The sequence below is a fragment of the Bacillus rossius genome, chromosome 12 (genome assembly GCF_032445375.1).
Source record: "Bacillus rossius redtenbacheri isolate Brsri chromosome 12, Brsri_v3, whole genome shotgun sequence".
NCBI lineage: Eukaryota > Metazoa > Arthropoda > Insecta > Phasmatodea > Bacillidae > Bacillus > Bacillus rossius.
This window is the reverse complement of record NC_086339.1, coordinates 10,785,609-10,812,902: the sequence shown is the minus strand read 5'-3', so window position 1 is coordinate 10,812,902 and position 27,294 is coordinate 10,785,609. Positions and strand designations below refer to the sequence as shown.

The window sequence follows — 27,294 nt, the reverse complement described above, 5'->3', positions numbered from 1 at the left end:
CTTAAAAGTGTCGAATCACAGGCCACCCAGTCGAGACGACTCACAAGTCAGCAGCCAATGAACAGGTGGCATTTGCCCGAGTGTGCAGAGGATATTGGAGCCTATCCTGGAGGTCATTGAACCCGCGAATTTTTCCGGTCTCTACTCATTGGTAGGGGCAGACATTTTTCGCGAAAAGATCTGAACACTTATTAGACTGTAACAAGGTATACCCGCACCTGTGGTTTCTTCCTTGTGATTGGCGGCCGTCTGCGAGAGAAGTCGTCGCCTTGTTTGACCGGGCCACTCAGGATTCTTTTATTTCCGCACTGAATCACTGTGATTGGAGTTGTAACAATCGATATGTACCTGGGAGAAACTCACCCAATCACGAAACACAGACGATGCTAGAGTTTTTGAACTTTCGTCTAGTCTCAAAATCATTTCGCGTAATCTTCATGCCCCTACTCATTGGTCATTGGACTGAGAACCAATAGTAGAAGGATCGCAAAGGTGTAAGTGTTTGCATTTTAGCTTATCGCGAAAATAATCCGCTGATTGTTCCGGTCTCTTAACAATAGTATTTATTTATTCACTGTGAACCGTGTGACAATAGCCGATTGCAAGACTTGCATGCAGCTCGCTCGGGTCGCGGCTGCAGCGATAAAATACGCGAGCCAGCAACAGGTATCAGGGAGGCAGGACAGACGGGAGGTTCCGGACTTCTCTCTCTGCTTCGCCCGGGTGGGCGGCGGAGGGCGGCGGAGGGCGGCGGTGGGCGGAGGGCGGAGAGCGGAAGGCGGCGCCCGCCCAAGGCCGCCCTGTCCCGCCCGAAGGAGCGCGGACGAACAAAGCGTCTCGCACGTCTTCCACGCGCCTACTGGCGAACTCCCCCTCCCCTCCACACCCATACCCCTCAAACGCCCTACGTCATAAAAGTTCTAGCAAGCACCCGCGACAGCTGCGCGTATTTTTTTTTGTAAACGGAACATAAATGGTCATGTAAAATTACAGATGTATGTACAATTGTACGTTTACATGAAGAAAAAAACTGCATCACTACAAAATAGGGTTCGCAGTTATAATAGGTTTAAATTTTTACCCCGGGAATTTATGCTTCGAGTTGTCCCTGTTCCTCCAATAGTTAAAATTTATCTGTAAACCTTTCCCTGAATAGCTTTCCAGTATTAACTCGTTAATAAGCACAATAAAACAAAATGAAGCCCAAAAAACGTGTTTCATGTCTGCAAAAATAACCATAGCCGTTTGTTGTACAAATTGACAATATCTTTCTTGTATTACAATCTATTTCTAGGCATATGGCTTCCACAGCTTAGAGGTATATCTACACATTTGAATTATTATCATATAACGAAATGAGTCCCCAAAATTTTCCGCTCCCTAGTCATCTCATATACCTTAATATAAAGCGCAGAATTTTGCGGATAAGTTTCGGGAGAAGCTAAAATTAAAATCCTTGTAAGTGTGTACTGCATGTACAGTTGGTTCGCAGACAGAATAAGGAACCACCCCTCGTAACTAAGTGCCGAATCACCTGCAATCCATTACAAACTCTTACAAAGTCAGCAACCAATCAACAGATTGCATCGGCCCAAGAATCCTGAGGACCATGGAGTATTTCTTGCGAGTCACTGAACCTGTGAATTTTTCCAGTCATTGCACACGTATAGCCTGGCGTCCAACCTTGAAGCAACACAAACATGCCAGCATTCGTAGTTTTTGCCAAATCGAATTGCTAAATTTCCCACTTTATGCGTAGGGTCCCAAAAATTTTTTTCCGAATCATTTGGCGTCAGACGTCCTATGAATAAATAATATTCCTTAAGTGCTGATTTCTGACTGCGAAACACCTCCTTTAAATGGGTTAGCTTGATTTGGGTTCAGCCATAAAGGGAAGTGTCGAAACAATTTGTAGTCAAAATCATCAAAGCAATGCAAAGGCATGCATGTTACTTTAGGAGAAAAAGAATCCGCGAACTTTCCGAATCTGTATTCACGCGTCTACGGAGAATCCGCAACTTACATCTGAAATAAAAAAAAAGAATTAATGGGTTTCAATTAGCCAAATACTTAAATACAAAATGCATTACATTTCATATGCGTCTTGTATTGATGTTCGGTTAATGACTTCCGCGAAAACATCTGTAAGCTCATTAGGATTCAAAGCAATACGCTCGCACCACTAATTGCTTTCTTATGATTGGTTGGCCGTCTACTAGAGAGGCCATTAATTACCTTAAATGGCCAGGCCATTCAAGAAGGGTTTGCTTCCGCACTGTATGGCTGGGTTCACAATTTAAAAAAAAAAAAAACAATAGGCGAGTGCACAGCAGGCCATGTCTGCACATGACCTGTGCGAAATCGGTTCACAATTGAAATCTTAAATGTTAATTTCAGCCCAATTAAATTTCGGGATATAAGTTTCCGACATCTGTTAACAGTGTAAGTAAGAAACTATATTAAATACCAAAAGATTATCCCGTGACATCTGACCAGAAATTTGTTAGCACAGTTTTTTAACATACATAAAAAAAATGTTACATAATTTAAATTTAAATTTACAAAAAATTCAAGAACGCAAATTAAGAATTAAAATTTAATTATTAATTTGCGTTCTTGAATTTTTCAATGACAAACAGTGCAAAACTTCAATGGCTTATGTCTACGAAATTGCTTTAAATCAAAATTCCCCATTACATTAATCATTTAAAGAACGCAGAGACAAGATTTGATGGTTTTACTTTTAGTCCAATTTCGTTATGAAACACAGGATATCGGAGTTATTGTTTATATTGTTTTCAACGTTGTTTTGTAATACTTACTCCAAAAAAAGTATAATTTTTAAGCTGTATTTTACGGTAAAATAATTGCTAATGAATTAATGTAAAACAGATACATTTAGAACAATAAAAATAAATAAGCGAGCATTTAGGACTTAAAAGTTATACAATAAGAGATGTACAGTAAAAAAATTATATTAATTTTTCTGATACACGCAATTTGGTACTTTTTTGTCCGGAAATAACGACATTCCTTGAATTTAAAACCTTAAAATATACCTCTTTATATGATTTGATTTTAAGTTTTGGTTAAATTATTCTTAATTCCATAATATAACTTGTATTTCGGTGCTATATGGTGAAATAACTTTCTGTTCGATGTTATGCGGTGTTTGAAATTATTTTCGGTGTGATTACTATTTTATCGCAATCCACCATGCTAATCCTGTCCCTAGGTATAAGTGTTTAAATTTTAGCGGAGTGAGTCCGCAAATTTGTCCGGTATGTGCCTACTACAGCAGTAACGGCAGAGTCGAATAATGGCGGACGTAGGAAAAAGGGCGTGTGTTGGAAAAGCTATCTCTCTATCTATCTATCTCTCTCTCTATCTCTGCTCGCACACAACACACGTCCGCTGACAAATTCCGCCGCCGTACAATTGGCTGAGGTCACCGGCTGGGAACGCCCACTGCTTGGCGGGTCAGATCGCGTGGTGCAGGGCTGTCCAAACCTGCCACTCGTCGGCACAGACCGGAAACATTCGTGGATTCACTTTCTCGCGATCCGCAAAATTTAAAAAAAACTTACAGTTAGGGGCAGGCTTTTTTTTTTGCGAAAAAATAATCTGAATGCCTAATAGACTGCAACATGGTATACACGCACCAGCTGTGATTGGCGGCCGTCTAGCGAGAGAAGTCGTTGCATTATTTGACCGAGTAACTCAGGACGCGTTTGCTTCCGTACTGAATTATTGTGATTGGTAGAGACCTGAAAAATTCGCGGGTTCATTTCGTGTTATGCTAAAATTCAAATAATTATACCTTAGTGCTGCTTCTGTCATTGGTTCACTGTTAATCCGGAGGACTGAGGGCCAATTAGAGACCCTCACTCATAGAAGTGTCGAATCACAGGCCACCCAGTTGAGACGACTCACAAGTCAGCAGCCAATGAACAGTTGGCATTTGCCCGAGTGTGTAGAGTGTAGTAGAGTCTATCCTGGAGGTCATTGAATCCGCGAATTTTTCCGGTCTCTAGTGATTGGTGTTTTTAATAATACACATGTACAAAAAAGAAACTTACCCAGTCACGAAAAACAGACGATGCTAGAGTGTTTTAACTTTCAGCTAGTCTCGGAATCTTTTTCGCGAAATGTGCGTGTCCCTACTTATAGTACTTCTAGGCTGCTTCTGCTATTGATTCAAATCGAACATGGATGACTCTGGGACAATCACTTAACCTCCAACCAACCAAGAATCAGTTCGCATGATTCCCGCAGTTGTGACTTTTCACAAGTCAGTAGCTAATTAACAGGTCTCGTTTTCTCGCGTACGAAGAGCATTGTGCAGTCTATCCTTGAGGTCAATGAACCCGCGTATTTCCCAGTCCCTATTCGTTGGTAGGGGCATGCAGATTTCGCGGAAAGATTTCGAGACTAGATGAAAGTTAAAACATTATGGCATCGTCTGTGTTTCGTGGTTGGGTGAGTTTGTTCCAGGTACATATCGATTGTTACAACACCAATCACGGTGACTCAGTGCGGAAGTAAACGCGTCCTGAGTGACCCGGTCAAATAAGGCAACGACTTCTCTCGCAGACGGCCGCCAATCACAAGGAAGAAACCACAGGTGCGGGTATACCTTGTTGCAATCCAATAAGTGTTCAGAACTTTTCGCGAAAAATGCCTGCTCCTACTCATTGGTAGTGACTGGAAAAATTCGCAGTTTCTGTGACATCCAGGATAGATTCCACAATCCCTTACATACTCTGGCAAACGCCACCTGCTCACTGGCTACTGACCTGTGAGACCAGTGAACTGGGATGTTTGCGACTGGAAACTTCTTTGGTTGAAGGTTTTCACTTGGCTCAAGAGTAGAGACCGGAAAAATTCGCGAATTCATTTCGCGATAGGATAAAATATAAATAGTTATACCTCAGTGCTGCCTCTGCTATTGGCTCACAACTCACCTGGATGACTTTGGACCAACGAGAAACACCCAACCAAAGCTTTAAACGAATCACAAGCTGCTACGTTGGGACGTCTCACAAGACAGCAGCCAATGGGTGGGTGACATTTGACCGAGCGTACGAAGAACTATGGAGTTCATCCTGGAGGTCATTGAACCCGCGAATTTTTCCGGAGCCTACTCAAGAGTCCTCCAGATAAACAGTGAGCCAATCACAGACACAATATTAAAGTACACGTGTTTGGATTCTAAAGTAAAGAGACACGAATCCGCGAGTTTTTCCGGCCTCTGCTCATTGGTAGGGACACCTGTATTTCGCGAATACATTTCGTGTCAAGGTATTTCACAAAATACTGTATCTTTTCTCCTGTGGTTATTGGCTGAGGTCGGTGAGAGAGGTGTCGTCCCGCTCTTGACGGGGCCAATGAGAATGTGGTCACCGTACTGCTGCACCCTCACAATTTGCCACGACTCTTAGAAAAAACTACAGTGTTTTGTGAAATACCTTGACATGAAATGAAATCGCGAAATACAGGTGTCCCTACCGATCACACGTAACACCGCCAAAAGACGTGACTGTTATCGAACCATTTTTCGAGCAAAGTTTCTCACGTTAAAACTTGATACGACAGTCTTGGCTGGGTTTTATTTCAGGAGCGTGTCCACTGTCGGCACGCCAGCGCCGAAGAAAACGTGTCCCGAGTATCCCGGCCCAAATACGGCAATGGCTTTTCATCGCAGACGGCCGCCAATTGCAAGGGAATAATCGCCAGCGCAGGCATTTTAATGAGCCTGTATTTCGTCATGGCTAGAGACCTGAACAATTCGCGGGTTCATTTCGTGTTATGCTAAAATTCAAATAATTATACCTTAGTGCTGCTTCTGTCATTGGTTCACTGTTAATCTGGAGGACTGAGGGCCAATTAGAGACCCTCACTCATAGAAGTGTCGAATCACAGGCCACCCAGTCGAGACGACTCACAAGTCAGCAGCCAATGAACAGTCGGCATTTGCCCGAGTGCGTAGAGGATATTGGAGTCTATCCTGGAGGTCATTGAACCCGCGAATTTTTCCGGTCTCTAGTCATGGCAAATTGTGAGGGTGCATCAGTACGGTGACCAAATTCTCATTGACCCCGTCAAGAGCGGGACGACACCTCTCACCGACCTCAGCCAACAACCACAGGAGGAAAAGCTACAGTATTTTGTGAAATACCTTGACACGAAATGCATTCGCGAAATACAGGTGTCTCTAGTGATCGGTAGGGACTGGAAAAATTCGCGGTTTCGATGACCTTCAGGATAGACTACACAGTCCCCAGTATACTCGGGAAAATAACGCCTGTTCATTGGCTGCTGACTTGTGAGTCGTCTCAACTAGTTTGCTTGTGATACGATACTTCTTTCGTTGAGTATTATTCCCCATTGGCCCAGAGTCGTCCAGATGAACAGTGAACCAATGACAAAAGCAGCTTTGAGGTATAAGTATTTGAATTTTAGCATATCGCGAAATGAATCCACGGCTAGTGATCGGTAGAGACCTGTAAAATTCGCGGATTCATTTCGCGATAGGATAGAGTCCAAATACTTTTGACATTATTTTGCTTCAGTGATTGGGCCACAGTTTATCTGAAGGACTCTGGGCCAATGAAAAATCTTTAACAGAAGAATTAGCGAATCACGATCATTCCAGTTAACAGGTGTTACGAGTCAGTAACCAATCAACAGATGTAATTTGCACGAGTGCGTAGAGGATCATGGAGTCTATCCTTTAGGAATTTGAAATCGCGAATTTTACAGGTCTCTAGCTGATCGGGTAACCATGAACGCGGAGCAGATGTGACGTCCGGAGTGGAGGCTTCACTTCTACAGCGCTCGGCTCTTCCGCGCCCGTGGGAGGGGGCGTGCCTGTGTCGTGTCCCCTCATCCCCCTCTATCCCCCTGACCATAGGATGACCGCACAGGAGGGGGGAGAGGAGGGGGTGGGGGAGAGGCTTTGTAATTAGCCGAGCCGTCTCGCGCGCCGGCCACGTGATCAGCCGAGCCGCGATAGCCATCTGCCGCGCCCTCGCCAGCGACCGGGGAGAAACACGTGTCGCAAGGCGTGAGAAGGAAATGCCTTCCGCAGTCGCGCAGTCACGTCTGCTACATCCGTCTTAGCCGATGTAAATATGTAGATATGAGATTTTTTTTTTTGCTACAGTGGCCTATGTCGAAAAAAAATTGTGCACTCGGAGTCCGCTCACGACAGAAGTGAAAATACTTTTTTTAGGTAGTATATAAAGAGATTAATTATTTTTTTTTTATTTTCTATTGAACTATCGATATAAAAATGAATGACAATCATAAACTCAATTGCACAAATCAATAAATATTTTCCACACGAATAAATATATTGTAGATTCTTTAGATAAAATAAAATAAATATTGCAGCATCAATCGTCAGCTGTTATGAAAACTGAGGAGTAGACAAACACAAAAAGCGTTTACGAGAATTACGGAGCTTCACTGCTGCGTCATTTCTACCTCTCCCCTGCCGTTTCCTCTTTAGGCCGTTACTAGCATATAGCATGTTGCCGTCTTCCCATTCGACCGCGAGTGCATGCGTTGGAGTGGCATCGCCGCTGACACACTCTCCTCCTCCACGGGTTCCCCCACTACCTAACTATTCCCCTCATGCAATCGGAATTTTCATAGCAGCAACTGCTGAACGCTGCATCTATTTGAAGTAATATGTTTGATAGCCTGATCCATTTAAAATAGACACGTGTCCAGTTAAAACAAGTTGTGACTTGTCAGTCGGCTTCCAGAGTCGGAAGATTAGGTCGTGTTTACAGTGTCTGTCGTGCAACATGCGGATACAGGCCAAAAGATTTCAAGTATTCGTCTGCCCTCAGATTAGAATTCAACGCATGTGTGCTTTCTTATTTGTTGATTTATTAGCGATTTATTATTAGCACTACCTGAATCGCTTACTTCTCTCCTAGCTGGGCAGACATGAAAAGATTCGTGAAAGAACCTAACGGACTTGCACTACACCTTTATATCCATTTCTATGCCAATTAATGTTACGGTCACCGCTTAAATTTCACAGTTAGTTGTCCTATGGATAGGGGCAGGCATTTTTCAGGAAAATATCTGAATGAATATTAGACTGCCACAAGGTATACCCGCACCAGCGGTTTCTTCCTTGTGACAGGCGATCGTCTGCGAGAGAATTCGTTATCTTATTGGTAGAGACCTGAAAAATTCGCGCATTCATTTCACGATAGACTAGAATCCAGAAAGTTTGCATTTTTGCTGCTTCGGTGATTGGGCCACAGTATATTATAAGGACTTTGGGCCAATGGAAAAAATGTAAACACAAGAAGTAGCGAATCACGAGCATCCCAGTTAACAGGTGTCACGAGTCAGTAACCAATGAGCAGATGCAATTCGGCCGAGTGCATAGAGGATCACGGAGTCCATCCTAGAGGTCATTGAACTCGCGAATTTTTCCGGTCTCTACCGATCACTAGGGCCATGAAAATTTCGCGAAAAGATCCCGAGAGTAGCTGGAAGTTAAAACACTGTAGCATCGTCTGTGTTTCGTGATTGGGTGAGTTACTTTGAGGTGCATGTCGATTGTTACAACAACCAATCACACTAATTCAGTGTGGAAGCAACCTCGTGCTTAGTGGCTTGTGCAAACAAGGCAACGACTTCTCTCGCAGACGGCCGCCAATCACAAGGAAGAAACCGCTGGTGTGGGTATACCTTGTTGCAAGTCTAGTAGGCGTTCAGATTTTTTTCGCGAAAATTTCCTGCCCCTACCGATCACGAAAGACATACTTAACTTTCATCTAGTCTCGAAAGCTTTTCGCGAAATCTGCATGCCCCTAGGGGTCGTACATTAATCACGTGATGTTTGTTTTCGCAAATTTTTAACCCCCCCCCCCCCTAGTGATTTGTGGTGAGGTTTCAGACTAGCCCCCCCCCCCCCCCCAACCCAATAAATCACGTGTATTTTTTTGGTACAAAATATTTTGAAAAATTTCAGAATATTATCTTTAAATAAAGGTATAATCTAATTTAATTCTGGAAAATTAAGCACAGTGATAAAAATGTCCAGACACACATTAAGGTTGCAGGTTTATTCTCACTGGCATAAAAATAATAAAGGAAAGGCTTATATGTGATTTACGCATGTATTCGGCGCCAAAATCACAGTCTTGCTGGCGACTGGCAAGCCGAGCCGGGTGGTTCATGTTGCGGCGGGCGGGGATATTGTTGCCTGGCTACGGCGAGTCTAGGTCACGCGTCGCTTTTCGGTTTAGTAGAAATCGCGCGAAAAAATAAATACACGTGATATCTCTCTGAACCCCCCCCCCCCCCCCCCCCTTGTGATATTTCGTGATTTCCCCCCCCCCCCCCCTTTTCGAGCCTCACGTGATTAATGGACGATCCCCTACCTATGGACGACGAGAAGAAGACTGCGCGCCAGTTCCACAGTCTTGCGCTTATCATCCCGCCTCGTTTATAAACACACATAGACCGGACCCAGCGAAACTGTATCAGTATTTCAATACTAGCCTAACGCGAAAATGAACCCGCGGATTTTTTTTTTCTCAAAGCACCGCGCGCGCGCGAACTATGCACCGCACGATTCGCTACCAGAAAGGTTGATGGGGTGGGGGGGGGGAAAGAGGCGGCCGGAAGTGCCGTGGCCTCGAGAGAGATAGCATCTTATCTGCCAGCCTCCCCGCGGCTGCAGCAGCTGATAACAGCTTCCAACAAACAGCGCTGGCGTACTTCCCCGCTCCGCGGACAGACCGCGCAGTATCTCGCCCTGCCGTTTCCAACCTTCGTCGCCTCGCAGCCTGACTACACACACATAAAGGTTCAATACTTAGGGCCATGAAAATTTCGCGAAAAGATCCCGTGAGTAGCTGGAAGTTAAAACACTGTAGCATCGTGTGTGTTTCGTGATTGGGTGAGTTACTTTGAGGTGCATGTCGATTGTTACAACAACCAATCACACTAATTCAGTGTGGAAGCAAACTCGTCCTTAGTGGCTCGTGAAAACAAGGCAACGACTTCTCTCGCAGACGGCCGCCAATCACAAGGAAGAAACCGCTGGTGTGTCTACACCTTGTTGCAGTCTAGTAGGCGTTCAGATTTTTTCGCGAAAATTTCCTGCTCCTACCAATATTTAGAGACAGGAAAAATTTGCTGATTCATTTCGTGATATGCTAACATTCAAATAATTATGCCTTTGTGCTGCTTCTGCCATTGGTTCACTTTTAATCTGGAAGACCGTGGGCCAATAAGAGACCCATAAGTATCTAATCATAGGCTACTCAGCCGAGACGACTCACAAGCCAGCAGCCAATGAACAGGTGGCATTCGCCAGAGCAAACACAGGATTGTGGAGGCTATCGTAGAGGTAATTCAATCCGCGAATTTTTCCGGTCTCTACCAATAGTCTCGGACATACGTCATTGCACTTTTGCACTGTTCTGTCGTAGAAAAAAAATCTCTGTTTGTGCCTGATGACACCAGGGGCAGGCATTTTTTTTCCGCGAAAAGATTTGAATGCATATTAGAACTGAAACAAAGTATACCCGCACCTGTGATTGGCGGCCTTCTAGCGAGAGAAGTCGTTGCCTTGTTTGACCGGGCCACTCAGGACTCGTTTTTGCTTCTGCAACTGAATCACTGTGATTGGTGTTGTGACAATCGACATGTACCTGGGGATGAAACTCAACCCAATTCACGACACACAGACGATGCTAAAGTGTTTTAACTTTCATTTAGTCTCGGAATCTTTTTCGTGAAACCTGCATGCTCCTACGTGATGTCTAGAGACCGGAAAAAAAATTCGCGGATCGATGTTAGAATTCAAACGCATGAACCTTCATACAGCTTCTATTATTGGCTCACAGTTAGAGACAGGAAAAATTCGCGGTTTCATTTCGTGATAGGCCAGATTCCAAATGCGTTTAACTTTCTGCTGCTTCAATATCGGACCACAGTTTGCCTGCAGGACTCTGAGCCAATGAATAACCCTTGACGAAAGAAGTTTCAAATCACAAGCCTTCCAGTTGACAGTTCTCACGCGTCAGTAGCCAATGAGCAGATGCGATTCTTCCGAGTACATAATAGGTAGAGACCTGCAAAATTCGCGGATTCAATGACCTCCAGGATAGACTCTACTACACTATACACACTCGGGCAAATGCCACCTGTTCATTGGCTGCTGACTTGTGAGTCGTCACGACTGGGTGGCCTGTGATTCGACACTTCTATGAGTGAGGGTCTCTAATTGGCCCTCATTGCTCCAGATTAACAGTGAACCAATTGCAGAAGCAGCGCTAAGGTATAATTATTTGAATTGTAGCATATCACGAAATGAATCCGCGAATTTTGCAGGTCTCTAATAATAGGATCTTGGAGTCTGTCCTAGAGGTCATTGAAACCGCGAATTTTTCCAGTCCCTACTCACAGTTCATCCGAAGGACGCTGAACCTATGAAAAAAAAACTTCCACCAAAGAAGTATGATTGTGGAGTGTATCCCAGAGTTCACTGACACCGCAATTTTTTTTTATTTTAAATCTTGGCTACGGGTAGAGACCCAGTAATTTCGCGAATTCGTCTGGCCACAGGGTAGAATTCAAAGTCATAATTGTGTTAAACCGCTGTTTACTTATCCATTGGTTGATTTCTTAGTGAGAACAGTTTTATCCTTGTTATTTGGCACTACCTGATTCGCTTACTTCGCTCCTAGATGGGCATCGTTGGCTCACGGTCGTAGAGGGGCGTGTCCAAATAACTGCTGTCCAATCACGAACACAGCGCGAGAGTGTGAAGGTTTTTGCATTCTAACTTGCGACTAATTGAATGCGCGAAATTTCCGTATCTCTAGCTACGACCTTGGTGAGAGGTAAAAAAAAAATCCGTTATTTATTGTTTTGTCTAAAAAAATTTTTTTGGGTTAATCTGGAGTTAAAAAATTATACGCTCCCCCTCTGACGAGTTCAAGGGGGAAAAAATGTCGTGCGGCGGTCAGCTGACGATCAGCGCCGCGCAGCCTAGCGGCCGCGGGCAGCACCTTCTCAAGGTCACGCAACGCGCCCGCGACTCCCCCCTTCGACGGGGGGCTACGTCACGAGTGGGCAGGAGTCAAGGTCGTCCTTCCCTCCTTCCCTCCCCCTTCATCAACCAGGCGGGGGGACCAGGAATGCCTGCGGTAATTATCCCGCGATGCCCGGGCCGGACCGGGCGGTGGTGTAGTGTGACCGGGGCGGAGAAGAGGAGAGGGGGAACAACTGAATGAGCACATACCTCGTTAATAACTCCTCCAGAATCCACGCGCCAACTCGCCGTTCGCGCATTTCGGCGTGGGGAGGCGAGTGGGTGGAAAAGGTCACGGAACCCTCTCACAGCTCCCGTTTATCCCTAGCTATTATACCTCCAGCTTCCCCTCTCCCCCACCAAAACTTTCCCCGTCCTCCTCCGCGAAACGGCTCGTTCTCTGGTTTGCACAGGCATCCATCCGTCTTCACAGCGTAAATCCCAGGTCGGAGGGGATTTAACTTCGAAACGGTAAAATAATATCCTGGCGGCTTCGCTCGCACTATCTCAAGGTATTTTTATTTTACATTATAAAAAACGTACGTGTGTAATTCCAAACATTTGTTTGCTAAAGTATATTGACGCATGTATCTCTATATCGCATATTTATGTACCCTTATGAAATGGAACGTATCCCCACTACAACAGGATAATGGAACATTTGAGAATGTTCCATAAGGTTCTCGACTTATATTTAAGCTTTCTCGAACATTCCGGAAAAGGAAGTTCTATTCGATGGTCCAGAACCGTCGAGAACATTCTATAACATTAACGATCATTCCGGAACAGGAAGTATACCTTCGAAGGTCCTGGTACGTTCTGGAACATTCTCGAACATCCTGGAACATTCCGAACATCATGAAAAATTATTGAATGGTCTAGAAAAACTTTGGAAGAATCTAAAACATTCAGGTCAATCTCGGCCTTTTTCGGCACTCGGAATTCCAGCTGCTACACCGACTTTCCATCAGAAGTCCGTTGGTGAGATTTCTTCTTTTGACACCCATATATTTGAACCATATGTTTGCAGTTCCAGACCGAAACCTTCTTCATGGATGGAGGATGGAGGTCTACCATACCATAAACCACCATGGTGATGCGGGGGTGGGTTGCGGAGTTATAGTGTCATGCACGGAAAACCACGCTTTCATTCATTATATATAAAAAAATTTAAGTCAATTTTAGAAATTCTGGAAAATTCGATAAGTTTCTCAAAAAGTTACAAAACTTTCTAGATAACATTTCGTCATGTTCGTACCTACATATTTGCCACTCACTGGTACATTTTCGCTACTCAGTTAGTGAATCAATTCTAAAACATCCTAAAATGTTCTCGGGTTTCTCATGAGAAACCAGTGTGTTATGAAGTTATTTTCACCATCCACTCCTACTCACCCTCAGATACTGCAACCAAACTCTAATTATCAGTGGAAGATCAAGAGCGATCTACCACCTTAACCGCGAGTGGAGCTATATATATATATATATATATATATATATAATGTACTAGCCATGTGCCCAATTAGAGAAAGCATTTAATCCTCAGTTTTTTATGAATTACTAAAAACGCTGACACAACTGACATGTATTTACAAACAGAAGCCTAAACACCAATTTCCATATTTCTAACTTCAAAAATGACCACCTTCCAAACAAACCTCCATCCCCTATTTAACCCCCTTAGAGAATGAATTTTAAAAATATAATTGTGCTTACCTAATTATATAAGGAAATCCTTTGGAACATTCCATGCTACTAGACCCACCGGTTTAAGCTATACATATGTTGTCAGTCAGTCAGTGTTAGAGTTTTATTAAGTACGTTTATTGATTTTTACAAGTAGGCAAAACAGTTTCCAAAAGGATACAAAAAAAATAATTAGAGTTTACCTATTATGTACTATATAATATAATACAATAATCTGAATGGCTGTCCACAAATCAATCACACTTTGTTGTCCCCGCTGGAGCTTTTTTGGATGTCAAGGCATAAATCATATCTCCCAGGCCTTCTGTACGGTGATGCAACCTCATATTTACCAACAGGCTCCAGTCTGTAAGCGCCGCGAGGAAGTAAATTAATTATTTCACGCGTGCGACTACAACTGTCAAGATAATCACACCAGTTATTGTGTTGACTTCCTATGCCTAAAGACTTGCAAAATTCGCGGTATCGATGGCCTTCAGGATAGACTGCACATACCCCTGTACACTCGGGCAAATAACGCAGGTTCATTGGCTGCCGACTTGTAAGTCGTCTCAGCTGGTTTGTCTGTGATTCGATCCTTCTTTGGTTGAGGGTTTATAACTGGTTGAGATTCGTCCAGATGAACAGTAAGCCAATAGCAAAATTATCTAAGAGGTATATGTGTTTGGATTCTAGCCTATCACCGAATGAATCCGCGAATTTTGCAAGTCTCTACACGCCATGTCAAACAATAAAAGTCAAGCGGAGTCAAAATATTATAAATTCCAAGATGGCGAGTCCTAATCCACTTCAACCAAAGAAGTGTCGAATAATGGGCTACCCAGTTGAGGTGTCTCACCAGACGACAGTTAATGTACAGGTTACATTGCCCGAGTTTACAGAGAACTGTGGATTCTATCCTAGAGGTCATTGAAAACGCGAATTTTTTTTCCCCGTTCCCTACGAACGGATTACTAATCTGTAGGGACCGGGAAAATTCGCGGGTTCAATGACCTCTAGGATAGCCTCCATTATCCTCTGCATTTCTCAAGTAAACACGCGTGTTCATTGGGTACTAAATTGTGAGGCGTCTCCACTGGGTAGCTTGTGATACGACGCTTCATTGGTCGATAGTCTCTCATTGGTCCAGAGAGCTCCAGTTTAACTGCGAGCCAATAGCAGAACCAGCAGAATTGTACACATGTTAGAATTTCAGCCTATCACGAAATTAATACGCGAAGTTTTCCGGTCTGTACTAATCTGATCTGCGTCATGCGGTCACGCGGGGTTAGCTTGTTTTTTTTCCCGCCTCTCTTTCCAGCTACAGGGGTGAGACTGCGGAAGACAAGTCACGAGGCAGACGCGACGGGACACTGCTGTCTGAAGCAGCGCGTGACGCTGACGCCACAATTACGTGAGTCACGTGGTGTGGTCGGGTGCGCCTCTTGACTGGCGCACAGGCGTCCCTGCGATGACTAACTTCCCCGGCGTGATGCGCGTGGGAGCGCAATTTGAGGGACGCGACAAAACGGGGGCTTAACTAACAAAATACACAAGTCGAAGCTTAACTAACAAAATACAAAAAAATTAGCTTAACTTACAAAATACAAAATATAAAGGTCCTTGTGATTGGCGACCGTCTGGCGAGAGGAGTCGTTGCCCTTTTTTTGACCGAGCCACCTCATGACGTGTTTGCTTCCCCGCTGAATCACTGTGATTGGAGTTGTAACAAGCGACATGCGCCTGAAAGAAACTCACCCAATCACGAAACACAAGACGATGCTACAGTGTTTTAACTTATAACTAGCGACCGGAAAAATTCGCGAATTCATTTCGCGACAGGCTAAAATACAAATAGTTATACCTCAGTGCCTGCCTCTGCTATTGGCTCACAACTCACCTGGAAGACTCTGGGCCAATGAGAAACACCCAACCAAAGCTGTATCGAATCACAACCTGCTACGTTGGGACGTCTCACAAGACAGCAACCAATATGAATGGGTGACATTTGACCGAGTGTACGTAGAACTGCGGAGTTCATCCTGCAGGTCATTGAACCCGCGAAATTCTCCTGTCCCTACGTTATAACTAGAGACCGGAAAAATTCGCGGGTTCAATGACCTCCAGGATAGACTCCAATATCATCTACACACTCGGGCAAATGCCAACTCTTCTTTGGCTGCTGACTTGTTAGTCGTCTCGACTGGATGGCCTGTGATTCGACACTTCTATGAGTGAGGGTCTCTAATTGGCCCTCAGTCCTCCAGATTAACAGTGAACCAATGGCTGAAGCAGCACTAAGGTATAATTATTTGAATTTTAGCATAACACGAAATGAACCCGCGAATTTTTCAGGTCTCTAGTTATAGCTAGGTTCGGAATCTTTTCGCGAAATACGCATGGCTCCACGTCTATTATCGTTTCGCATGGACTGCGGGACGACAGCAGTAGCAGACCAGAAGGCAAGACGTGAAGAAGGTCGAAGAGCGGGCGAGGGGAAGGCCAGACAGCCGTGCCCAGCCTGCAGACCAGGTTGCTGGCTGTCACCACAGGTTCCCGCTGGGTCCGTCCCACGGGACTCCTCCTCGCGTTGCTTAGAATGGCTCAACTCAGAACCGTCATTACTGGAGACCTGAAAAAATTCGCGGGTTCATTTCGTGTTATGCTGAAATTCAAATAATTATACCTTAGTGCTGCTTCTGTCATTGGTTCACTGTTAATCTGGATGACTGAGGGCCAATTAGAGACCCTCACTCATAGAAGTGTCGAATCACGGGCCACCCGGTCGAGACGACTCACAAGTCAGCAGCCAATCAACAGTTTGGCATTTGCCCGAGTGTGTAGAGGATATTGGAGTCTATCCTGGAGGTCGTTGAACCCGCGAATTTTTCCTGTCTCTAGTCATTAATTATTTGCAGGGACTGGAAAAATTCGCGGTTTCGATGACCTTCGGGATAGACTACACAGTCCTCAGTATACTCGGGAAAATAACGCCCTTTTTCATTGGCTGCTGACTAGTGAGTCGTCTCAACTAGTTTGCTTGTGATACGATACTTCTTTTGGATGAGTATTTCCCATCGGCCCAGATTCGTCCAGATGAACAGTGAACCAATTTCAAAAGCAGCTTAAAGGGATATGTATTTGGATTTTAGCGTATCGCGAAATGAATCCGCGAATTTTTCCGGTCTCTACTTATTTGTAGGGGCGTGAATTATTCGCGTAAAGATTCCGAGACTAGTTATAAGTAGAGACCTGCAAAATTCGCGGTTTCGATGGCCTTCAGGATAGACTGTACATACCTCTTTACACTCGGGCAAATAACGCAAGTTCATTGGCTGCCGACTTGTAAGTCGTTTCAGCTGGTTTGTCTGTGATTAGATCCTTCTTTGGTTGAGGGTTTATAACTGGTTGAGATTCGTCCAGATGAACAGGTAGCCAATAGCAAAATTATCTAAGAGGTATATGTGTTTGAATTCTAGCCTATCACAGAATGAATCCGCGAATTTTGCAGGTCTCTAGTTATAAGTTAAAACACTGTAGCATCGTCTGTGTTTCGTCATTGGTTGACTTTCTTTCAGGTACAATGTTCACTGTCAGCACACCAATTACAACAATTAAGTTCGGAAGCAAACACGACCTGAACGGTTCGGTGAAATAAGGCGATGGCCTCTCTCTCTCAGACGGCCGCCAATCACGAGGAAAAAACAGCCGGCGCGGGCATACCGTGTTGCAGTCTAATAGGCGTTCAGATTTTTTTTTTTCGCGAAAAATGCCTGCCCCTACTTATTTGTCATTGGAAAAAATCATCGTCTCTTAGAAATGTCATAATTTAGAACGATCATATCTAATAAAATCGCAAGTTAAAAATCATTGTAAAAAAACAGATTTAGTAACTTGGAAACACCCAACCAAGAAATATTTCACAGCTTAGAAATGCACAACTTATAAATGCCACAGCTTAGGAAAACGCAACTTTGAACTTTCATGAATTATATGCAAACGACTTAGAACTCTCATAGCTTAGAAACACACGGCTTATGACTAACACCAGTTGGAAAAAACACAATGTTAGAACTATTAAAAGTTAGAACAAATACCACACAACGTAGAAATAATATCTTGCGTTTTTTTTTTCTCTAAGTTGTGCTCTTCTAAGTTAAGACACGCCCCGGTGTGGCTCTTCTTCACACGCAAGCAACCCGCGCCGAGCCCAAGGCGTGGAGATCTAATTGGTAGAGACCGAAAAATTCGCGGGTTCAATGACCTCCAGGATAGACTCCAATATCCTCTACACACTCGGGCATATGCCAACTGTTCATTGGCTCCTGACTTGTGAGTCGTCTCGACTGGGTGGCCTGTGATTCGACACTTCTATGAGTGAGGGTCTCTAATTGGCTCAGTCTCAGTCCTCCAGATTAACAGTGAACCAATGACAGAAGCAGGACTAAGGTATAATTATTTAGCATAACACGAAATGAACCCGCGAATTTTTCAGGTCTCTACTGATTGGTTATTTCATTTCACGACTCGGCGAACCTTCAAGACCAAGCTCTCGACACTTGCTGAAGTCAACACACGTGGCAGTGTCAGTGTAATGTGCAGTTATCGACTAGAAAATAACTAGCTGTTTCTTTTTGCCAGTTACATTATGGAGCCTGTTAACAGGTACCTACCTTTCAGACTACAACATAATTTTTAATGCTCTGTGACGTTTAGAATTGGAATAAAAATTCCTAATTTTTAATTTATGTAAAAAAATAATGAATAAAAAATGTCTATGAACCACAAAATTAAAAGACAAATGCAAAAAATCTTCGATTACTTGTAAGTTAAAAAATATGAAGTTTGAACAGCTATCTATATTTTAATGAATTAAATAATGTACGCGGTGGTAAACAGGCAGGTGCAAGGAAAAATGGTTTTCTTGCTGTTTGACTTCACAAGTTTTCGAATGTTTTTTGTAGCTGTATTCTAAGATTGCTCTTTGTGGCTTCATGATCAAAATGCAAGTGAAATAATCTGAATTGGTAAACTTACGAAGATAACAGTAAGTCAACAAACAAAGATGCCTGGATCATTTGTAACCGGCGTGAATTTAAGATGAACATTGTCAACAGTGTACACCCGCGACTGCCGACGGCGATGTCGACCGAAGAAAGCGTGTGTCCGGGGAAGAAAACAGAAAACATTTTAATCTGGTTCCCGAGAGACGTTGTTTCGTGACACAAGCCAGAACGCGGCGCCTCTGACAAGACGCGCTCTGACAGAAGGCATAAACATCCTGCCCTGCCTTACCTTTCGCTGCCACGGCGCGTCACGAATACACACACGCATGCTACGTCGGTACATGCCCATCCGAAAAAACACTGACTGTTAAAAAAAAAAAAAAAAAAAAGCAGCTTTTTTTTTTTAGACCAGGCAGGCGGCACGAATCTGTAAATAGTACAAAACAAAGTCGCTATACCGCGTCCGTCAGTTTGTTTGTTTGTTGTTTGTTCGCGAGTACTTTATTCTAAAACTACACAATGGATTTGGATGCGGTTTTCACCATCATAAAGAGAATTTCTTCCGGAAGATGGACGTGTATAATATATTCTTATTAAATTTAAAGATAGTAGAAAGAAACTCGACGTTTTGGGATCAAGTCGTAAAAAGACGCTTTTAGGGCGTTTACGCTGACTTATGCATGACTGATACATCAAATTAATGTACTACAGCAGGGCTTCCCAAAGTTTTAGCACATGCGTGAGACTTTATATTTTTAACTTAGATATTAATATATAAGCTATGGTTATATAGAAATCTAGGAAAAAAAATATAATTTCTATTGCAAAATGACAGTTTTGTGTATAACACATAGCTCTGAAAACAAACAATTGAATACATTAATTAAAATTGAATAACGTTGCAAACAAGTTTAGACAAGTATCTCAAATTGAGTCCAAAAATCAAGATTCCTACAAAGAATCTGCTATTTTTGACGTGACAACGTCTAATAAATCGATGAACGCCGGCTGCACGCAAGAAAAAAGTGTCCCGTTACGCACATTGTTCCGTTACTCTGTGTCCCGTTACGCTCATTGTACGCTTGCGCCGCATCTATCTCTCTTCCACTCGATTGGCCTTTGCGTCCGAGGACTTACATCTACACGTGAACTGTTTCGTCGACTGTTTATAAAGTGAAGTGAAAAGTTAATGTGGTTTTCATTGCTTATTACAACAACAATTTCGGCAATAAAGGTTAATTATTCTTGCATTTTAAAAATATGATTACTAGTATAATTTCAAGTATTTATTCTTTTATTATTAAAATAAAAATGATTCAATTTTATTCATAAAAGTATGCAATCATTTCATCAATGTTTTTTTTATGACGTCACGTTAAACTATCGTCCGTAAACCGACTTTACAGACAACCAATTTTTTTGTGGGAAACTTGTAGCTGATTGTACATTATAAAGATTTCAACATCAGGTTAAATGGAACTTAACTTGACAGCATTCGATCGCGTTCCACCTGCAACGTTGCCACGTACCACTAGTGGTACGCGTACCACCGGTTGGGAAAACCCATACTACAGAAATATAGGTCTTTAAAAATTTTCAGCGTTGAGTGCTTTTCAAGTGGATGACTTTATGTAGCCCTTTCGCGTGTGAATTATAAAAAAAAAATCTGTTTGTGTTTTCTCGTGAGAAAAAAGCTGTCAACATTGTTTGCAAATAAATTCTTTAGTTATTGACAGTACATGTTAGTATTGTATTTTTTTAAAGGACACTTACAAGAAAATTATTCTTATAACCACTTGCTTATTAAATCCAAATGATGCCAAATTCGTAGATCGCATCTGTGCGATATTTCAATATTTCAATATTTAAATCTCAAGTCAGTTATGTAGTCGTGATTCTGCAGGTGGTCCAATCGAAACTTTAGCAAATAGACACAAATAATTTTGAACCTTTCGCAAAATTAAATTTGTAAAGTTTTCTGGTCTCTATAGAGATGTGACCCATTCGCCTAGTTTGTGAATTTTTTTTTATCTAATGAACTTATTTAGTGCGACGAAGTTAATGCGTTGCTTTGTCTACCATTTTTTAATTCAATCTGTCGTTGAACCAAATAACACAGAAATATCTCGCAGGGTGGCTGCTGTAAGAGTTGCTACAGATTACACAAATCACGAAAGCAATTAAAAAAGTAATGATGGGTCAAATCCTAATATTTTTTTTTCGAATTCAAGAGATTACCTTGAATATACCCCTCGAATCCGTATCTAGGAGTAAAGTCAAAAATAAAATAATGTACAGTAAATTATAAATATTAACTATGGTGTTGAAACATTCTAACCTTAAAATGGTTATTTTCACAAACTGTTTCCAGAATCAATACATATTTGAATTTTATTTAAATAATCACACGTTAAAAGTACAATATATTGGGGAATTTGTAAGAGGATAGGTAAGTATGAAGGAAAAAAAAATTACGTGGTAGATTTCAGAGGTTATCAGTATTGAATTTTTTGATTTCCTCCATTTCCTCTAATATGCTTCTTCGAATATTTTTCCTTGAATATAGAATCCTACGGATTTAATGTTATTTGAGGATTTGATTGACCCATCCCTACCTAAAAGTATAAAGAAACTGAAGAACTGGTCAAGAAAGTCACTTAAAAGTCTCGAAATAAAAGACTAGCGGTGCTGGAGGTCACAAAAAAATTTAATTTCCAGTAGCTAACTTACATTTTATGTGAACAGAGTTGAAGACCGTCCACTTAAATAGTGTAGAATGTTTTTCTGAAATAATTTTAGCCCTGACGTAACACTCGGAATTTTTGCAAATAGTAGATAGATCATTTACGTACAGGATAGTGACATTTTACGTAATTACTTTTTACGTAATTGATCTATTAACAGGAGGAAAGTATAACTACATTTTACGTAATTGATCTGCTATTAATAGGAACGTACCGATATTTATTTTAGAAAGCTGAAACCTTTTCAAAGACAATTCCCGCATTATTTAAGTGGACAGTCTCAAACTATTTACATGTTATACATGTGACTACTGACTGAAGTGAGGTGCCAAAAAAACAAAACACAAATCAGTAAAAAGGCTGCTGGGAAAAACATTTTTGTGACTTTCACAGGGTGGTCACACAAATTTGTGATGAAATTATTTTCTCCCTGACTTTCCTTAACCAAAAGTTCAAATTTCACGAGTTTTTTAAATTTATTTATTAACGATTTACCTAATGATCCAATTTTCTGAAAGAAATATAGAAAATACAGACTTCACCATCCCGTATAGCTGGCCTCGAAATATCGCTACTTTCTTTATTTCAAACAGAACTCTGGATACGTCACTTCATATTGGGAATGACTACGTACTAAAATTATGAAGAAAAAATTATATCACAGTCCGGGTAGTGGCAGACTGGAGCTTACTTTATTCCCCTCAAATTATTATCACAAGGAAATTCCCTTGGCACTAGGGTATTTCCCTAACGCATTTCAATTTTTCCGTGACCCTTTCCCTGACTCTCAACAACGTGTACACAGTGTTCCAGCACCGCTTCTGTTCATTTCGGGACATTTTGTGGCCTACAGGCGCCCTGGATGAAAGTTCTGTTCCCGGAGGGCGTCTCGCGGAATGACGGTGCGGGACTGGGAAGTGGGGTGGGGGTGGGGGTAGGAGGAGGGAGGCTGATGACGTCAGAAGCGCTGGGCGGACCGGACCCTAACCTCAACTAACGCGACGGGCAGTGTGACGCCCGGGCTGGCTGCTCGCTCCGCCATCCGACCGGCGCGCATGAAGAGGCATGGCTCGAATCCGAATCCGAACTCAAGTATATACCCATACGTACTTGTCCCCAGAAGTGACATCACAAAGGCCGCCCAAATTCGCCTGCAGTATTTATGCTTATACAGGACTGTGCCAACATGAAAAAAGGAGGGTGGAGAGGGGGGGAAAATATGAGAGGGCAAAGTTATAAACACGAGAGGGCAAATTTATAAATAAAACTCCACAACAAAAACACTTTTTTTCCAATTAAAAAAAAGAAAATTGCCCGAGACTGTTTTTTTATTTAAACAAAGATCAGATTATTTGTTAAATTTTTTTAATAATAGCAAATATTTGCTATTGCGATGTTTATAATATGTAATTAAACATTTCACCCCGCTATAAACATCATTCAAAGATATCGAAATTTTAAACCCCCCCCCCCCCTCCTTTTCCAAGCACAAGGGTTGTAAAGTGAAGTATGCATGTAAGCAAGTAAACGAATCTGTATACTTCCTGCGTACACTTCGAGAAAAGGAAACTATCGCAATTATGAAAAAGTTTTCTGTTGGATATAGCCTACTTCATATAAAATTTAATAATTTAAATACTTGTAAAAGACATTTATTCCATATAGGTACGCCTGTTATTAATAAATCGAATAAAAATCAATATCTTGACATGTTTATAAGGAAGTTTCAACAAATACATGCACACATGTACTGATCGTAACTAATAAACAAAGGTAGAATAATAAATTAAACTGCCAAAAATTCGTGCAAAAGATTTTTTATGTTAATATTTACTAATTTCAGTTAAATATTGTTTTTCCAATAACATTTGTTTCTTGAAAAAATAATGTAAGCAAACTGTTCGGCTGACTAATACCGTTTGAAGATGTCAAATGTCGACCAGATACTTCAAGTACGTTAGTTCGGAAGTACATAACTTGGTAGTTCTACTCGAATTAGGACACGGCCTAAGGCTCGGTTACACACGTCGAGTAGGTCATTTCATTTTCTTGTCGTTACTATTGAGAGATTTTCTTGAACAATTATCACGATAACTCTCTTGAATTTGTTGTCAAAAATAACTCACCAGATATCTACTTAACATTGTTTTCGAGCTGTAATAGGTCATGCAAGAAGAATAATAACATATGAACATTTGGGCGACTTAATTTAACCGCTATTACACAGTAAATTGTGATGGGTCAAATCCCAATTTTCTCGAATCGATATCTCAAATTTTAATCTCAAAATAGTACTTCAATATACCCCTTGAACCAAATCTAGATCTCAAGAGTCCAAAATAAAACGATGTACAATAAATTAATGAAAAACTCACCTATGGAGTTGAAACATTTAATCCCTTACATGTTTTATCCATAAGCAAAGTTTCCAGAATCAATACATATCGTATTGTTAAAAGTACAATACCTTGGGGAATAGTAACATGATAGATATGAAGAAAAATTTTACTTAGTAAACTTCGGAGGTTAACAAAATTGATTTTTTTTTTTTAATTGACCTTATCCTCTAATCTTTTTTTCTTCGAATGTTTTTTTTACTCTAATATCGAATCCTTCGAATACTAAGGATATGATGGTATTTGAGGTTTGGAGTATTTGATCGTCCCATCCCTACATTTATGTTTAGTAAATAACTAATTTAGAAATTTTGAGGCAGGCGAAAAATATAAAATTTAAGTGAGATATCGTGATAAATTTACGAAAAGTAAAAAAAAAAAAAACCCTTAAGAATAAAGACAAGTTGTCTTTAAGACCACACAGCGTCGTGGCTGGCACAGAAGGAAGCTTTGTAACCCCCCCCCCCCCCCCCAACCCTTTTCTGAAAGCCGTTTCACTCTCACAACGTTCCGCAACAAGCGAGAACACTTGTGGGCTGTCAACACACGGTGTACCACGCAACACTTAACAGAACATTACAGAGCTACCTACCTTCAGACGATGGGAACCATTGGAGGTGCCCAGAACTGGCGAAATTGTCATTCAGTTTTTTATGTCATGCGTGAATTCGAACATTACATTATTAAGGTAACCATTAAATTTCATTACAAACTAAAACCAGAAGATTTTTTTTTCTAATCGGAATAATTGCAATCAAAATTAATTTATTCTATAAGTCACAAACAAAAAGTGAACACATGCATAACTAAGCGCATGAAATCACGTCGTAAAACCTGTTACTTTGTAAATTAAGAAACAAAAAACAAAGCAAAAGACTTTAAAGTCTTGATTCCTGAGCTAATTAAAAATGTTCCTGAATGACCAAATATGTAGTGCACTGGCTTGACCAAGTGAACGTCTTTAAGGGCCTAAATGATTTCAGTTTTGAAGATACAGGCGGCTGTTTTCTAGCCAACATTGCAACATAGTTACAAAAGTTCAAAACAAAACAAAAAAGTTAACCTTTAGAATGTCGTTCATGAATCACCAGAAACAAGGTTAAAAGCTACATTACTTTGCTGTTATCTTCACTTCCAATGTAAATTAACACGTTTTGGAGGCAAACAAAATCGATCTGGCCTACGAGAGGGATACATGACCTTCCTCACAGCAGAGGGAAAGCGTTTAACCACAAAACGAGAAAGGGGGAAAAAAAAAACATTCGAGGCCAACTTGAAAAAAACTGCTGACTTAAAAACAAGCAGTGATTGGAAAAAACCATGCGTTTTAAGTCCTGATATAGTAACTTCTATCATCACTTTAACTGTTTTCCGGGAAGCGACGACCTTGGAAGAGTACGCAGAAGTAATAACTAACTGCAGATAAGCAATATAACGAAGCGCTTTTTTTTTTCCTGCAGCAATCAGAAGCCAGGCCTTTTCGCAAGGAGTACCAGCGAAATATTGTAACGGTGACAATATGGGAAACTGGTAAATGGAGCGTGAAGTGTAAAAAAGCTTGAAAGCAATGCCGTACAAGTGTCTCGCACTTTGCCATTGCTTAATTGGCCAGCATTTCCATTTGTTATTATTACAATGTTTGGTACTACGTGGTTTTTTTTCTTTCAGGCAACGCCCCCTCCCCCCCCCCCCAACCCGACTATTTTGTCTGGCGGATAACAAGTCAGGGCGGACCGGGCAAAGCGGAAAATGCACCGGAAGCAGGCGGCGAGGTCACGTGCGCATCACTTCCGGTTGCGGCGTGCACGAGGATGGGAAAAGGATGTGACGAGACGGGGAGGGAAGGGGGAAAGAGAGATGAAGATGGAGTCACACATGAACACAACGCGGCAGATGAAGAGAAAGGGAAGGTCAGCTGCTACTCACTGGAAGTTTTTTTTCGGGAGGCGGCATGACCCGCGACGAAGCACGTGTCTTCCAAGTTGCCGAGTTTCCGTCTTCTTTGAAGGAAAGGCGCGCGCACGCCGCCACTCCTCCACACACGCGCACAGTCACACCCGTCGAGTCGGGCACGGACACTTTTCCCGGGGTGAGAGGGGGAGAGAGACAGTCTCTCTCTCTCTCTCTCTCGCACGCGCGCGCACGCACACACACACAAACACACACTCTCGCCCGTCCGGTGACAGCCGCCGCACTGGCGTCTCGTTGTTTGATGCCGGCAGGTTCCCGCGCTGATCGGGCCGCAACGCCTTCCCCTCACTTCCTCCACCCCCCTCCAACCGACGAAAACTCCTTCCCCTCCGCTGGCGCCCTCCGACGCCGCCCTCCCCCTCTCCCCCCTCGCCCGTGGCAGCGACAGCTTCCCGCGGCAAGCGGCGTCGAGTTCCCGCCCGGACGAAAAACACGAGTCCCCTTCGCAGGTAAGGCGCGGGACACTTCCTCATCAGCGACGGTGATTTACCGCGGGGGGGGGGGGGGGGGGGGGGGGGGATTTAACAGTTACCTTTCTGGTTCTGATCGGCGAAAGAAGATCGTTCCGCCCTTGAAAGTAGATCTACAAAAAATGAACAAGGATGAGTAGGGCCATGCATATTTCGCGAACAGATTCCGAGAATAGTTATAAACTTATAAGTAGAGACCGGAAAAATTCGCGGGTTCAATGACCTTCAGGATAGACTCCAATATCCTCTCTACACACTCGGGCAAATGCCACCCGTACATTGGCTGCTGACTTGTGAGTCGTCACGACTGGGTGGCCTGTGATTCGGCACTTCTATGAGTGAGGGTCTCTAATTGGCCCCCTGTCCTCCAGATTAACAGTGAACCAATGGTAGAAGCAGCACTAAGGTATAATTATTTGAATTTTAGCATAACACGAAATGAATCCGCGAATTTTTCAGGTCTATAGTTATAAGTAGAGACCTGCAAAATTCGCGGATTCATTGACCTCTAGGATAGACTCCACAGTCCTTTAAATACTCGCGGAAATGACACCTGTTCATTGGCTACTGACGCGTGAGACATCTCAACTAGGCTGTCCGTAATTCGGCACTTTCTTGGTTTAGTGTTTCCCATTGGCTCACAGTTCCCCGGATAAAATGTGGGCCAATCGCAGAAGCAGTACGAAGGTATAGTTGTTTTGATGCTAGCCTATCGCGAAATGAATCCGCGAATTTTTCAGGTCTCTAGTTATAAGTTAAAACACTAGAATCGTCTGTTTCGTGACTGGGTGAATTTATTTCAGGCGCACGTCAATTGTTACAACACCATTAATAGTAATTCAGTGGGGAATTAAACGCGTTGTGAGTGGCTCGGTCAAACAAGACTTCTCTCGCAGACGGCCGCCGATCACAAGGAAGAAACCACTGTTGAGGGTATACCATGCT

General features: G+C 42.5%; 1 protein-coding gene across 2 annotated transcripts in view; it reads right to left on the bottom strand.

The window, feature by feature from the left end:
- The window catches only part of LOC134537515 (stAR-related lipid transfer protein 13-like), a 525,855-nt gene extending 499,752 nt beyond the window's left edge, over positions 1–26,103 (bottom strand). For both annotated transcript variants that reach the window (XM_063378028.1, XM_063378029.1), the window contains exon 1: positions 25,835–26,103. The gene's annotated coding sequence lies outside the window, so the exon portion shown is untranslated. The remainder of the gene's footprint in view (positions 1–25,834) is intronic.
- Positions 26,104–27,294: the final 1,191 nt, after the last annotated feature.